Source organism: Dysidea avara, chromosome 2, assembly GCF_963678975.1.
Source record: "Dysidea avara chromosome 2, odDysAvar1.4, whole genome shotgun sequence".
Taxonomy (NCBI): Eukaryota; Metazoa; Porifera; class Demospongiae; order Dictyoceratida; family Dysideidae; genus Dysidea; species Dysidea avara.
This window is the reverse complement of record NC_089273.1, coordinates 5,452,830-5,467,506: the sequence shown is the minus strand read 5'-3', so window position 1 is coordinate 5,467,506 and position 14,677 is coordinate 5,452,830.

Sequence of the window (14,677 nt, the reverse complement as noted above, 5' to 3'; positions counted from 1 at the left end):
AACGTCCATGCTTTAGTTCATATGCTTTGCTACTAGTTTAACACTGTATAGAAAGAAAAAAATAGTGGCTGGAACACAAATAATAAATTCTTGCCGCATGCCTGCATGTAAGAGAAAAGATCGATATACTCTAATAGAACAGTCAGTGTGGTGATTGTTCTATTAGAGTTACTGACTGCTCTATTAGAGTATATCGATCTTATTTTGCAATTGTAATTTTTCCAGCAAGAATTTACACTATCGTACAAATATTTAACCTATTATGCTGGCATTATGCTCAATGCTTTTAGGTACCTATTATGCTCAAAATTATGCCAGCATAATCGGCGGTAGTCTCGTGCCCAGACCGCTTTTTTTCTTATTGTGTGGGGGCGGAGAAAAAAAGGGTCTGGTGGATCTCCAATACATTTTTTGTGCAGCCGGATCTACAACTTTTGGGGATCGTTGATTAGTGGTGATGAATAGCGAAGGCCTGTTAACGAAGCAACAATAGGAATACGGCGCGCGTTTGCTTGGCAAGGTTACATCATTGGCTACGCGCGCCGTATATCCTATTGTTGCTTCGTTAACAAGCCTTTGCTATTCATCACCACTAATCAACGATCCCCAAAAGTTGTAGATCCGGCTGCACAAAAAAATGTATTGGAGATCCACCAGACCCTTTTTTCTCCGCCCCCACACAAAAAGAAAAAAAGCGGTCTGGGAACGAGACCAAATCGGCGGGTCCCTAGCTATTAGTGTTGAAGATTATTGGTACATGTATGTGGTATGTCAAGATCGTGAAAGGTGGTCTAACTTGAGTGCAATAGCTGTTGATGAGGTGGCACAGTGTAGGGAAGGAAATATTTGCGCTGCCAACAGAGCATCTCAGGAAAGACATTTCAAACGGACTTGTGGAAGACATTTCAAATTTGTGGAAGACATTTCAAACGCCAAGGAGATAAAACAAGACATCGTCATTTCTGTGATGTATACAGTTCGTCACTAGCCCAGGATTCGTCCTGAGGCTCCGTTAATCATGGTACATGTTGCCGGGGGCGGCTTCCAAGGTTCTATTAAAGGTGTGCGTGTGTGCATGTGTGCGTGGGTGTGTCCGTGTGTGCATGTGTGTGAATGAGTGAGAGAGAGAGAGAGAGAGATCAACTTAAAGTGTAAAATCTATTCCCAATCAAGTCTGCATTGTTTTACACTGTATTGTATCACACACAAACCAACCATTTAGTAAGACTACCATTTTGATTAATCAAACATGTTTGTAGTAAGCTATTATTGATGTGAATTTTAACACATGTACAGGTTTTGTACTGTTGTTGCAGAATCACAAATTATGCAGTGTACAAAAACGTTAAATTTCGGCAGAGGTATATATGCTGGATTATAACCTCTTCAAATTTTATATTGGCTGTGTGTGTAGAGTTGTGTGTGTACAAATGCATCAGGACTTCATTGGTAGTGAATGTTTGCAATTTAATATGAATTCCTCACTGTTTGGTCACATAAAAATATTTTATCAAATTTAAAAGTGATTTAAGACTAACTGCAGAGTGTTGAGTAGTCACAACACAAACTTCACGATTTCTTTCCTTTGAATTTGATAGTTCCAGGCTAAATATGTAGACATCAGGGATGTGATTATTGTCATATAAAGATGATTGTCATAGCTATTGCTAGCGTAGAAATTTTAGTCTGACTCTGACTCAGTGTGTGAGGTGTGTGCGTGTGCGTGCGTGTGTGTGTGTGTGTTGTGTGTGTGTGTGTGTGCGTGTGTGTGTGTGTGTGTGTGTGTGTGTGTGTGTGTGTGTGTGTGTGTGTGTGTGTGTGTGAGAGAGAGAGAGAGAGAGAGAGAGAGAGAGAGAGAGAGAGAGAGAGAGAGGTAGCAATATGTGTATACTAATGAAGTCTGAAATTTTTATTGTCCAGGGTATATAGACTACACAATATTATTGCATCAGACGCAAACCGGGAACTCAGGTAAGGCTATCCTTTTGGTACATATATAAATAGGAACTTAAACAATCTAATTATGTAAGCTTTAACACAGATTATTATTGTGAAGCTTAACATAATAACCTGATACACCTTCAGCTCTGACATACTGGCTGATTTTAAGATATGTGGATACAGAGAGACAAATACACATATTTTTTGTAAACAATTTCACATAATCATGCCTGATTACATACAGGTATCATTACTGTCATGCAAAGATGATTGTCATACAGCCACTGCTAGCATGGAAATGTTTTTTTAGTCTACTAACTTAAAATTTAACGAAGAGGCAGTTCCCGATGCCCATAGTAGAACTACTGAATTCTAAGAAAAATAATTGTCAAGTTTATGTTTATGACTACTCAACATTCTGCATTAGTGTATAATTATTCACATTGGATATAACAAATTTTTATGTGACAAAAAGTCTAGCCATCTACCATCAACCACTGTAAGGAGGATACTGAATCAAACTTACTTTACTTTCTTTAGCTTATTTTCCATCTACTAACTGTAACAATAATAATGTTGAACATTTTATCCCTTAGCTACAGTACCATTCATTCAATGTATACATAATGCAGACCTGTGCATTTATGCACACACTGTAAAAACTGAAGTTCCCCCAGTGTTCCAATATGGACACCACTGGTGATAATGGTGTCCGTATTGGAACATTTTTGGTGTACATAGGACATTTTAGTGTATAATTTGAATTGAGTATGCAGATTCAGCAAACAATGTGATGGTGTAAGAAAAACATTTTTTGGGTCTGATTTCTGAAAACCTATAATAACACACCAGTATGCATCAACCTATTATGCTGGAATAATTTTGAGTATGATAGATAACCTGTACATGTCCTGAAGCAGTGGCGATTCTACACCTGACCTACAGGGTAGGGGGGGGGGGGGGGGGCAAGTAGGTAACAGCATGACTATTGTTGTATGGCTGTGATATAAAGCAGAATTTCAGGGAATCTGGGAGTGCAACCCCCAGAAGCTGCAGGATTTTTGCAATTTGAAGGATTGAAAGCAGCCTAAAATTTATGCTAAAAACAAGAAAATGCTAAAAATAACAATGCCAATCTATACTGCAACTTTTTGCCAATTTTTTTTTTTTTAATGTTCTTTTTCAGCAGGGGAAGCCATGTCCTCCCCTTAGAATTGCCTATATCCTGAAGCATGCGCATCAAGTGTACTGCTGGCATATAAGTGTGTCATATTCATATACAGCAGTCTGGACATATACAATCATATGCATCTTTACAGTTTATACATGGCTAACAATAATCTTTGCTTTTGGTCACAAACTGAAATTATCATTATCATAACAGAAAGTGTGTGCAAATTAAACTTATCTAGCACAACGTGGGCAGTCACCACCGAGACATAATGTTGGACATAAACCAACATGAGTACAATGGATTGAATATTTGAGTACAGTAGCATAACATATATACAGTGGAACCTCGATTATCCGAACACCAAATCGACTGCTCAATTAGAGTATTTTGTCAACAAGTGTATGCTTCATTAGAGTAGTTTAGCAAAGCTGTGTATATAAATGTATGGAAGTTCGATTTTACGTACTTTCGATTTTATGAACACCCTTTCCCCCCAATTAGTTCGGATAATCGAGGTTCCACTGTATATGTAATTAAAAGCATACCAAATTTCCAATACGCTGGTGCTTGATGCCAGAAAAGTGTCTGCACAGATCTGTAAAGAACAAAGCCACACAAATAGGGTGATACAATATTATATGTGACCCTATTTTGGAAAACCATACATTTGGGTACATTGGCCAATTTTTTTTTATAGCTACAATGAAGCGCTGAGTGGTTAGCTATCTACCTTGTGTGAAAATTTTGTGATCATACGTTGAAGCATTCCAAAGATATGGCCAATTTACTGTCTAATACATTACAAACTAACTTTTCAGTATCAGTTTATAGAACTGTATAGTGATCAGATGTGACAAATTGATGACAAATCACTTTGTCGAAAAAGATCACCATTCTTACAATCTAAAATTAATAAAAAGAGATTCTTCAGAGTTTAATCATGTGTAGACAGATTGTTGTTTTCCGCAATACTCACTTGGCATGTAGGGCAATGTATCTTTAAACTGTTCTAAAAGTTTCGTTCAGATTGAAACATATGTTTTCGAGAATGGCTAGTTTGAAATTTGAATTTAGTCGCCCCCACGTAATTTGCTCTCTAAGAATTTTACTCGGAATTAAAGAATGACGCAGAGCACAACTGCGGTCACTGGGTATTGATGACTGGCGCTCTATGTAGTTAATCAGTACATATAGCCACAATGAAGTGTGCTGCCATAGATTATAGTCCACAGATATAATCTATGGTGCTGCATACCAACGTTGAAACCGGGTCACTACTGCTGACCCGGATGACCCACTGACCCTGATAGCAATCCGGGTCAGACCCGGATTTGACCCGGATGTGACCCGGATTGACCTGGATGTGACCCGTCGGCTAGTCTCGAGCGAGCGAACGAGTCTACATTTTGAGCGTTCGAATCGTGTTGAGTAAATATTGCAACTTCAGCCTAGCTGTAGGTTGAAGACCAAAAAAAAAAAAAAAAGGTCTTCACCTACTGACAATAGCTACGCCTCACCATAGATACCCTCAGTTTCGTGCTACATACTGCACTTACTAACAGATGGGTGTGGCTGAGCATATGTTGGTAATGCGATAAGTGGGCGTGGCTCACGAAAGAGCTACGCGATAGCGTTTATAAGTTCCACGTAGTCAAACGAACAATTTCGTTTCTCACGTGATCCAATCCGGGTCAGACCCGGATAAATTGTAAACCGGGTCAGACCCGGATAAATTGTAAACCGGGTCAGACCCGGATGACCCGGAGAAAATGTGACCCGGATGACCCGACCCGGTTTCAACGCTGCTGCATACCATCGTTCGTTTTTAAATTTTGTCGTCCCCACCGTGACGTAATTTGTCCAAGGGCGCGGCTTAAAGAATGACACAGAGTACAACTGCGGTTACCAGTTGTTGACACAAGCTGCGAGTAATTAGCACATGTAGCTAGCCAATTGTCACCATGCATTATTGCACCCCCACACAAAAATTACACATGTAATTACAACATACAGAGGACACATGAATACCAAACACTTTTCACAACAATAATGTAAGAATTGTACAATAATGACTGTAATATAACTGCTATGAAAATGTTTTCCAGTGGCCCGCCATGGTAGCAAGTCTCACATGACGGCATGTAGCTATATTCATCCAAGCAAATGGGAGTAACAAGTAAGTTGACAAGTTGATATAACTCCATTTGTAGAATCCAGATGAGTGGGTGTTGCTCCAGTATGTCTAAACAGTTAACAAACATTCCTGTTGTAAATACGTGCTAGAGCTGCAATATAATAGTATAGTATTTAAATGCAACAATACATAGTCTCCATTGCATCACTATCAAACGACACTAAGTGGAGGATATTGTTGCATCTCTAGTATGACTTAATGGCCACCAGTATAGAAAGACAACCTCTCTTGAAAAGCCAATTCCAATTGAGAATTTATACAGTTTATTGAGTGAAAAGCTGTGGAACCAAAAAAATTGGCCTGAATAACAAGGTGGCCTTATTAATGAGGTAATAAAGTACTGCTTAGCTATATTTGGGGATATACTAGAGGTGGCCAATATAATGAGGTGGTCTTATTAAAGAGGTGGCCACTAAGTGAGGTTTCACTGTACATACAGTTCACAATCACAATGGTGAACAATATTAATGGTTAACAATATACACTGAAACCTGCAGGTCACTTCTTGTGGAAGATTGCTCTCTACACTAAATGACACATTCAGAGATTGTATTTAGATGGATGATACAGTAACACATTGTGACTTCAATACTCGTGATGTGTCAATGCTAGGCAGCAACCATATACACGGCACTGCCAATGCACAACATCACACTTGCTCGCACACACAATTTTGCTCAAGATTTTACAAATTGATAATTAAGAGGTGTGGAAACTAGCTGTTCGCTCAAAAGACTGTGTGGCAGCTGTTTTCCTTCTGTACAAGTGGCCACCAAGACAGGTCCACTGTGGATGAAAGCCAGGCATTAGATATTTGGTATTTCATGTGTTGAAGGCATTGTGGGGCTTCCGGTAGTCTCAAATCTCACCACAGTTTACCTCAGGCAGTATTGTGGTCACCACTAAATCACCGGAATGCTGTGCTATGTTCATCTTATGCTTGGCTACTGTATTGTAGAACTGAAATGGATACTCTGAAAAATATATCCTATGGATAATGACTTCATCACTTTCTTCATCAGGAGCTTATAAGGACCAATAGTGAAACTTTTACACTTTGGGCTGACAGCCAACTGCCTAAGTCTGAAGCAGTGCCTTTGGTGCTCTAACAGATTGGCTGCCCCCTTGCTGCCAGCACTCACTGTCTCATACGCTGTCACACACTAAATCCATCTCTATAGCCAGTTAGAACAGCATGCTTCTTACCTTTTTTAAGGCCGCAAAATGCAGTCACCTCTTTAAAAAGCTAGGTCAGAAAATTTTTGTCCCTACAGCCTGAATAATGACCAGTTTTCACTGTACTATTAGTGATTAGTGATCATGGAGGATTATTTATTAAGATACTAAGATATACAAACGCTACAACCTCTAAATATTACAGTATATTTTTTACCCTGGTCCAATGTCTCGTATAATAATCGTGAGAGACTCTATTCGACTATTGTGACAAATACATGTTTATCATGATATGTGCTAATCGCCTTTTTACAATTAAGTTTTACAACACAAATACATGTATAGTTAAACTCACCAAATGTGACTAAATCCCTTCAACACGAAAAGACAAGTAATGAAACAACCTTGGAGACAACAGCCTCACAAGCCTATTCTGGTGCGCTTATTTAGTAGTAATATAAATTTTAAAGGCATTTATTTACAACAGGACATAATTACGCGCCCTTCTATTGTCTCTGTAGTCTGTACATACTTGCCTTTTCTTTACTATTCTCATTTCATTTCACAAGACCTCTTGGCAGTGGCGTAGCTTCTTCACTTGAATTAGTCAATGCTTGAAGTAGATCGAGATACTCTAATAGAACAGTCACATTTCTACAAGTGCCATATTTTTATACTGTAAAGTCTGTAAGTAGCTAGTAATTTAAACTATGCAATCCGATGCTAAGCAGAAGTTGTAACTATGCTAAATATTGATTGCTGTGTTACAGCTGTTTTGTGACTGCTCTAATAGAGTATCTTGATCGTTTTAATGCAGTGCAAGATGAAAGGCAAAGTGTTATTAAGGGTTTACTAGTTAAAATGGGTGGTAGTTGACTGCAATTGCATGCCACTAACAGGGCCGTCCAGAGAAATTAGAGAGCCCAGGGAAAAGAGTTAAAGAGGAGCCCAGGGGCAAGGAAGGGTCTAGATCCTGACTGCTCTATTAGAGTATATCGATCTTTCTTTAAACAGGTATTCAAGGGGCCCCTTTCGGGCTGGGACAGGGGGAAAAAATACCCCAGTTACCCCCCCCCCCATGTGGGCAGCCCTGGCCACTAAAATTACAGTTATATTTTAATATTCTGTCACTGTAATCTGGGGTTTCTGTCAAAACCATGGAAACTTACCTATTGTTATCAACAGTGCATTGCTTATTCTAACAAAAAGTATTGAAATCCCATCCATAAACAGCTTATAGCTGTAAAAAAGTGCGCGTCCAAGTAAAGCAGAGTTAACTGCGACAAAAGTAATGATATCATAATGCGGCCATGTGCGAGGTGTGCAAGTTGTAAAATTAATATTAGCTAATCAGATAATACAATGTTATTGTTAATGTGTTAATGAGAACTATGTGATGCTGCTATTTTTAAGTGTGTGAGCATCTTCATAAATGCCACACAAATATAATTCTCAATAATAAAAGCAATGTGTATAGATTCTCTGATAGCAATAAATAGTTTGAGTTTGGCCGTCTTTCCTGTATACGGCAATGCTACGAACAAAGGAAAGGTGGCCAAACTCAAACTATTTATTGCTATCAGAGAATCTATACACATTGCTTTATTGAGAATTATATTTGTGTGGCAATTATGAAGATGCTCACACACTTAAAAATAGCAGCATCACATAGTTCTCATTAACACTTTAACAATAACATTGTATTATCTGTAGGGATGCGGGAATTATGCCCGAATAATTTCGGGAATAATGATGGGGTAAAAGAATTGAGCACTATTCCAGCATTTTGATGCATTTTTAGAGCATAATTGGCATAAAAATAAATTAAGATCGAGATACTCTAATAGAGCAGTCACTTACTCTAATAGAACAATCGGCATGGAATATTTCGTTACCCATTATACTAGTAACTGAGCATCTTGCTAGCAAAAAAGCTTTTCTGACGAATTGACACAGCTAGATTTAGTACTTTAAAGTCTTGCTGTACAATTTACTTACTAAAGAGAAGAACAAGTTATAAAAAGTAGGAATAATTTTGGAAATAATGAGTATTTTTGGGAATAATAAAAGGCATAATGATAAGTTTTTAAAAGAAATTCGGAATAGAATAATGATGAAAATTTTGAGCATAATTCCCACAAGCCTAATTATCTGATTAGCTAATATTAATATTACAACTTGCACACCTCGCACATGGCCGCATTATGATATCATTACTTTTTGTCTCAGTTAACTCTGCTTTACTTGGATGCGCACTTTTTTTACAGCTATAAGCTGTTTTTGAATGGGATACTGAGCTACAAAACAGAAATAGTTAGTATAGTTTCCTCAGTAATTTTGAGATTGAATTTGGTAGTGATTTTGAATAAAATTTGTAAATGTAAAATTTGTCAATGTTTATGAAAATTCAGTGCTGGAAGTATGAATACTAATAAAGTCTATAAGGAAATTTTGAAAAATTGATCTTTAGAGAATGATTCTGGTGGTAATTTTGATTGCCTTTCATGAGAATGATGAATATTCTTTGCAGCATCTACACCTAAAGAGATGGTAACTCTTTACAAGTGCAGCAATCCAATTTATGATTTACACAAATAAACCAAAGGTATAGGAAGGTAATTCATCCAGCCACATTTTCTTGTTCCAAAAACTACAGTAGGTAAATGTGTTAGAATGTCACTACTAGTTGGTACTTGCTCTGTATCATACACTAGACTCACTACAATCTTCTTCTACACTGCTTTGCTGCTTTTCATATCAACTGATCACCTATTACTTCCTTGGTAGACACATGCAGTAGAAGGGGTAGATGATACATAAATTAGATTGAATACTTGCAAAATAAACACCGTGAGTTCTAATTAATGCACACCTCACGAAAGGAAGCTTTGAGAATTGCGGGATTAGGAGATCAACTGGCTGGAAAATCACTTTACAACAAGTAAGAATGTGTTACTATTATGCAGTAACTAGTGTTTCATGGATGTTCTTTATTGAGGGATGCTAGCTACATGACTGCTAGCACGGATAGCTAGCTAGCTAGCTACTAATTCAGTTAAAAAATTATCAAGGTGCACTTCGTACACCTCCGTATACCTTCAATTCGACCACTGATTTTGACATGAGAACGATATTGATGTTGCTTGAAAGTGTGCACATTCAGTGAAAGGATGATATCCATTCTAAAGCCCAGTTCACTTAGCCACCAAGTAGCTCTAAGATATACAAGTGAATACTCTTTAATTAAATCTATAAAAACTAGTAGTTATGTATTCATGTAACTACATATTCTTGAAGTGGTGGGGTCTTAGAATGGTTTGAAATTCTTAATTGTAGTACTGATTTCTATTTGTTTGCGATCTCTAGCTGTTTCAATTTTAATTAAATTTTTATTACAGCTAGCTGAAACTATCTTGTCCTTTCAGCATTTGACTACTCTCTAGAGTTAATGATTGAGTGTTCACAAATACTACTGTAGGTACTAAATTATTGTAATCGTGATACGTTTAATATCAATGTTTTAGAGTAACAGCATTGGTACACAAAGTGCTGATATTAGTGTTCCTGACAAGTGACCCGTATCAAATTGCGACGCCAACCCACTACTACAGCCTATTTGTGAAAAGGTACCTTTTTCACACAATATTTGACCCATTTGTTGAACTTTAAAGCTTCATAACTTTTTATAATGTCATATAATTGCTTGAAATGTTCAATGAATGTAGCTACAGTATCTGGCTACATTTTGATACTAAGAGCAAGTTAATCAGTATAATGAGTCAAGTATTACATTATTTTGTTAGCTGTCAAATGTGTGGAAAAGGTACCTTTTCGCTAATCTGGTCACCTTTATGGCATCATTTCATTTAAAAATAAATTACTGTGAGGCTTTGAGCTGGGTCATGTGATCTCAGTGAGTACTCAAATTAAATTATACCAGTGGCAGCACACAAGTCTCTGAATGCAGTTTTAAAATGATAAGCACATGATGCATTCATTTTACATACCAATATGGTAAGCTCTTAAATGGCACCTGTTTAGCCATGACTAACAGTGAAATTATCAACTTAGTTAGTACACTTTGTCTGAAGGTATCAGACAGGCAGGAAATTAGTTACAGTATATGGTTTTCATGAAGTAGGTTTTTTTTTACTGGAAAGACAACATAATACAGCTGGTTACATCCAGGAGGGGTAAACTCTCAGAAAGTAAAGTTAAATCTATGGTGTGAATATTCTAAAGATTCTGCTTCAATAATAGAGTTCATTTACATTATCATATATTTGTAGTGTTTAACAGTATAAGGCACACAAATCATTACTAGATCAGGTTTGTACCCAGGGCCATTAAAGATGATAATGTTAGTACACCACAGTGACTGACCAGGACTGTTTGGTTGATATTGAAACTGTTAATTTTGACAGCTGGTTAGTGTTTTGTCTGGCACTAACTAGATACTAGTGATGTCATATTATCATTTACCATTGGTATCATTATATACCCACACTCACACACACACACACATACACACACGCGTGCGCACACACCCACACCCACACACACACACTTATAAACAAGAGTATGTGATTGGCCAAGTGAAAACCCACCGTGTTCACACATTCCTTTATTGCTATTCTGTTATAATAATCATATAGATCTTCCAAAGTTTCATTGAAAGACCTTGGAGTTCTACCACTAAACATTATTATAGAAACATTATGATAGTTGATTTACAATTGTACAGCAACTATATAGCAAATAATTTACAGGCTCTTAAATTCCTATCATAATCTGTACTAGTCTTGTTAGACCAGCAAACAGTTGTGGAATGGCACACTAAAATGAAAGCACTTTTCATCATATGTGTAAAAATAAATGTTTGATTTTATAGTGTCAGATCTAGATGGGTTTTAACAGAAACCCCCTTTTAAATTTTATTAGCTCTAACTAGCTTCATTATTGCTGCATTGACAATTTGTCATAGCAAACAACTATATCCACCATATTCCAGTGGCATGCATGATATTGCACTTAACTAACACCATTATTTTTATAACTAGTAAACCATCAGCAACATTTCACTTATCACCTCCCACTACATCAGCTAAAATGATTGAGATACTCTAATAGAGCAGTCACATAACTACTCTAATAAAACAATCAATGCTACAGCTTAATTACAACTATATAGTTAGCTATAGTATTTACTACAGTCTAAAGCATTAGATTTATGGTGAGTGTTAACCTAAAATTCAATCTCATAGCTTCTAAAATCTCAAAATGTTCAGGAGAAATGTCCTGGAGATGCATTATTTTTCAGCTATACTAACTTTCAGAACTCCCTTTTAAAAATTCTATATCCACCACTAACTGATACATCACACTGAAACATTAAGATAGTTTGAAAATTGAACAGACTACATGAAGTGAAGAGGTCTGGTATGGAGTTAAGAGGTCTGGTATGGAGTTAAGAGGTCTAGTATGGAGATAAGAGGTCTGGTATAAAAGTGGTGTATACAAGTATTGTGTCCTAAAAAGAAATTGTCATATCCTTTGAGGTTCCACGAAAATTCCAAACAGAAGTTTCACAAGTTGTGATACTATGTAACTGATTGAGGTAGTGATCATTTAGTGCTTCTTAACTACCATATTGGCTGTAACTGTAGACCACCATAAAATTAGTGGTTATTTAGTTTTACTGACTATGTGGCTCTTACCAGTGGCAATACATACAAGTCTCTAAATGCAGTTATGATAAAAATCAACATTAATATGTTTTATCAGCATTTATAACAGATTCTGAACAAGAGAAGTGGCCATTTTATATAATACATATATTTGTTACAGAACTGTCCATGGTGGTTTCTGTGTAACTGAACACTCTTCAAGGCAACTTCTTCTAGCTGATCTCTCTACAGGGTGATTTGTTTGTAGCTGAACTATCAACAAGGTAACTTCTTCTAGCTGTTCTCTCTACAGGGTGATTTATTTGTAGCTGGATTCTGTACAGGTGATTTTTTTTGCTGCTGAGCTCTTTACAGAATGGTTTCTTTGTAGCTGAACTCTCTACAAGGTAACTTCTGCTAACTGAACCCTCTACAGGTGATTTGTTTGCAGCTGAACTATCTAGATGATGGTTTCTTTGTAGCTGAACTCTCTACAAGGTAATTTCTTCTAGGTGAACTCTCTACATGGTGGCTTCTTTGTAGCTGAACTTTCTACAAGATAACTTCTTCTAACTGATCTTTCTACAGGGCAATTTGTTTGTGGCAGAATTTTCTACAGGGTGATTTCTTTGCAGCTGAACTCTCTACATGGTGGTTTCTTATTACTGTAGCTGAGCTCTCTACAAGGTAATTTCTTCTAGCTGATCTCTCTACAGGGTGATTTGTTTGCAGCTGAGTTCTTTACAGAATGGTTTCTTTGTAACTGAACTCTCTACAAGGTAACTTCTTCTAACTGAACTCTTTACAGGGAGATTTGTTTACAGCTGAACTCTCTTCATGATGGTTTCTTTGTAGCTGAACTCTCTACGAGGTAGCTTCTTCTAGCTGAACTCCCTACATGGTGGTTTCTTTGTAGCTGAACTCTCTACAAGGTGACTTCTTCTAGCTGATCTTTCTACAGGGTGATTTGTTTGTAGCTGAATTCTATACAGGTGATTTGTTTGCAGCTGAGCTCTTTACAGAATGGTTTCTTTGTAGCTGAACTCTCTACAAGGTAACTTCTTCTAGCTGAATTCCCTACATGGTGGTTTCTTTGTAGCTGGACTCTCTACAAGGTGACTTCTTCTATTCTAGCTGATCTTTCTACAGGGTGATTTGTTTGTAGCTGATTTTTCTACAGGGTGATTTGTTTGCATCTGTACTCTCTATATGGTGGTTTCTTTGTAGCTGAACTCTCTACAAGGTGACTTCTTCTAGCTGATCTCTCTACAGGGTGATTTGTTTGCAGCTGAATTCTTTACAGAATAGTTTCTTTGTAGCTGAACTCTCTTCTTCTAACTGAACTCTTTACAGGGAGATTTGTTTACAGCTGAACTCTCTTCATGATGGTTTCTTTGTAGCTGAACTCTCTACGAGGTAACTTCTTCTAGCTGAACTCCCTACATGGTGGTTTCTTTGTAGCTGAACTCTCTACAAGGTGACTTCTTCTAGCTGATCTTTCTACAGGGTGATTTGTTTGTAGCTGAATTCTATACAGGTGATTTGTTTGCAGCTGAGCTCTTTACAGAATGGTTTCTTTGTAGCTGAACTCTCTACAAGGTAACTTCTTCTAGCTGAATTCCCTACATGGTGGTTTCTTTGTAGCTGGACTCTCTACAAGGTGACTTCTTCTATTCTAGCTGATCTTTCTACAGGGTGATTTGTTTGTAGCTGATTTTTCTACAGGGTGATTTGTTTGCATCTGTACTCTCTATATGGTGGTTTCTTTGTAGCTGAACTCTCTACAAGGTGACTTCTTCTAGCTGATCTCTCTACAGGGTGATTTGTTTGTAGCTGAACTCTCTTCATGATGGTTTCTTTGTAGCTGAACTCTCTACAAGGTAACTTCTTCTAACTGAACTCTTTACAGGGAGATTTGTTTGTAGCTGAACTCTCTTCATGATGGTTTCTTTGCAGCTGAACTCTCTACAAGGCAACTTCTTCTAGCTGAACTCCCTACATGGTGGTTTCTTTGTAGCTGAACTCTCTACAGGTGATTTGTTTGCAGCTGAACTCTCCACATGATGGTTTCTTTAAATTTAAAGCTGAACTCTCTACAAGGTAACTTCTTCTAGCTGATCTCTCTACAGGGTGATTTGCTTGTAGCTGAATTCTGTACAGGTGATTTGTTTGCAGCTGAGCTCTTTACAGAATTGTTTCTTTGTAACTGAACTCCCTACAAGGTAAATTCTTCTAAATAAACTCTCTACAGGGAGATTTGTTTGTAGCTGAACTCTCTTCATGATGGTTTCTTTGTAGCTGAACTCACTACAAGGTAACTTCTTCTAGCTGATCTTTCTACAGGGTGATTTGTTTGTAGCTGAATTCTGTACAGGTGATTTGTTTACAGCTGAGCTCTTACAGAATGGTTTCTTTGTAGCTGAACTCTCTACAAGGTAGCTTCTTCTAGCTGATGTCTTCACAAGGTCACTAGTTTGTAGCTGAACTTTCTACATGGTAGTTTCTTTGTAACTGAACTGTCTACTA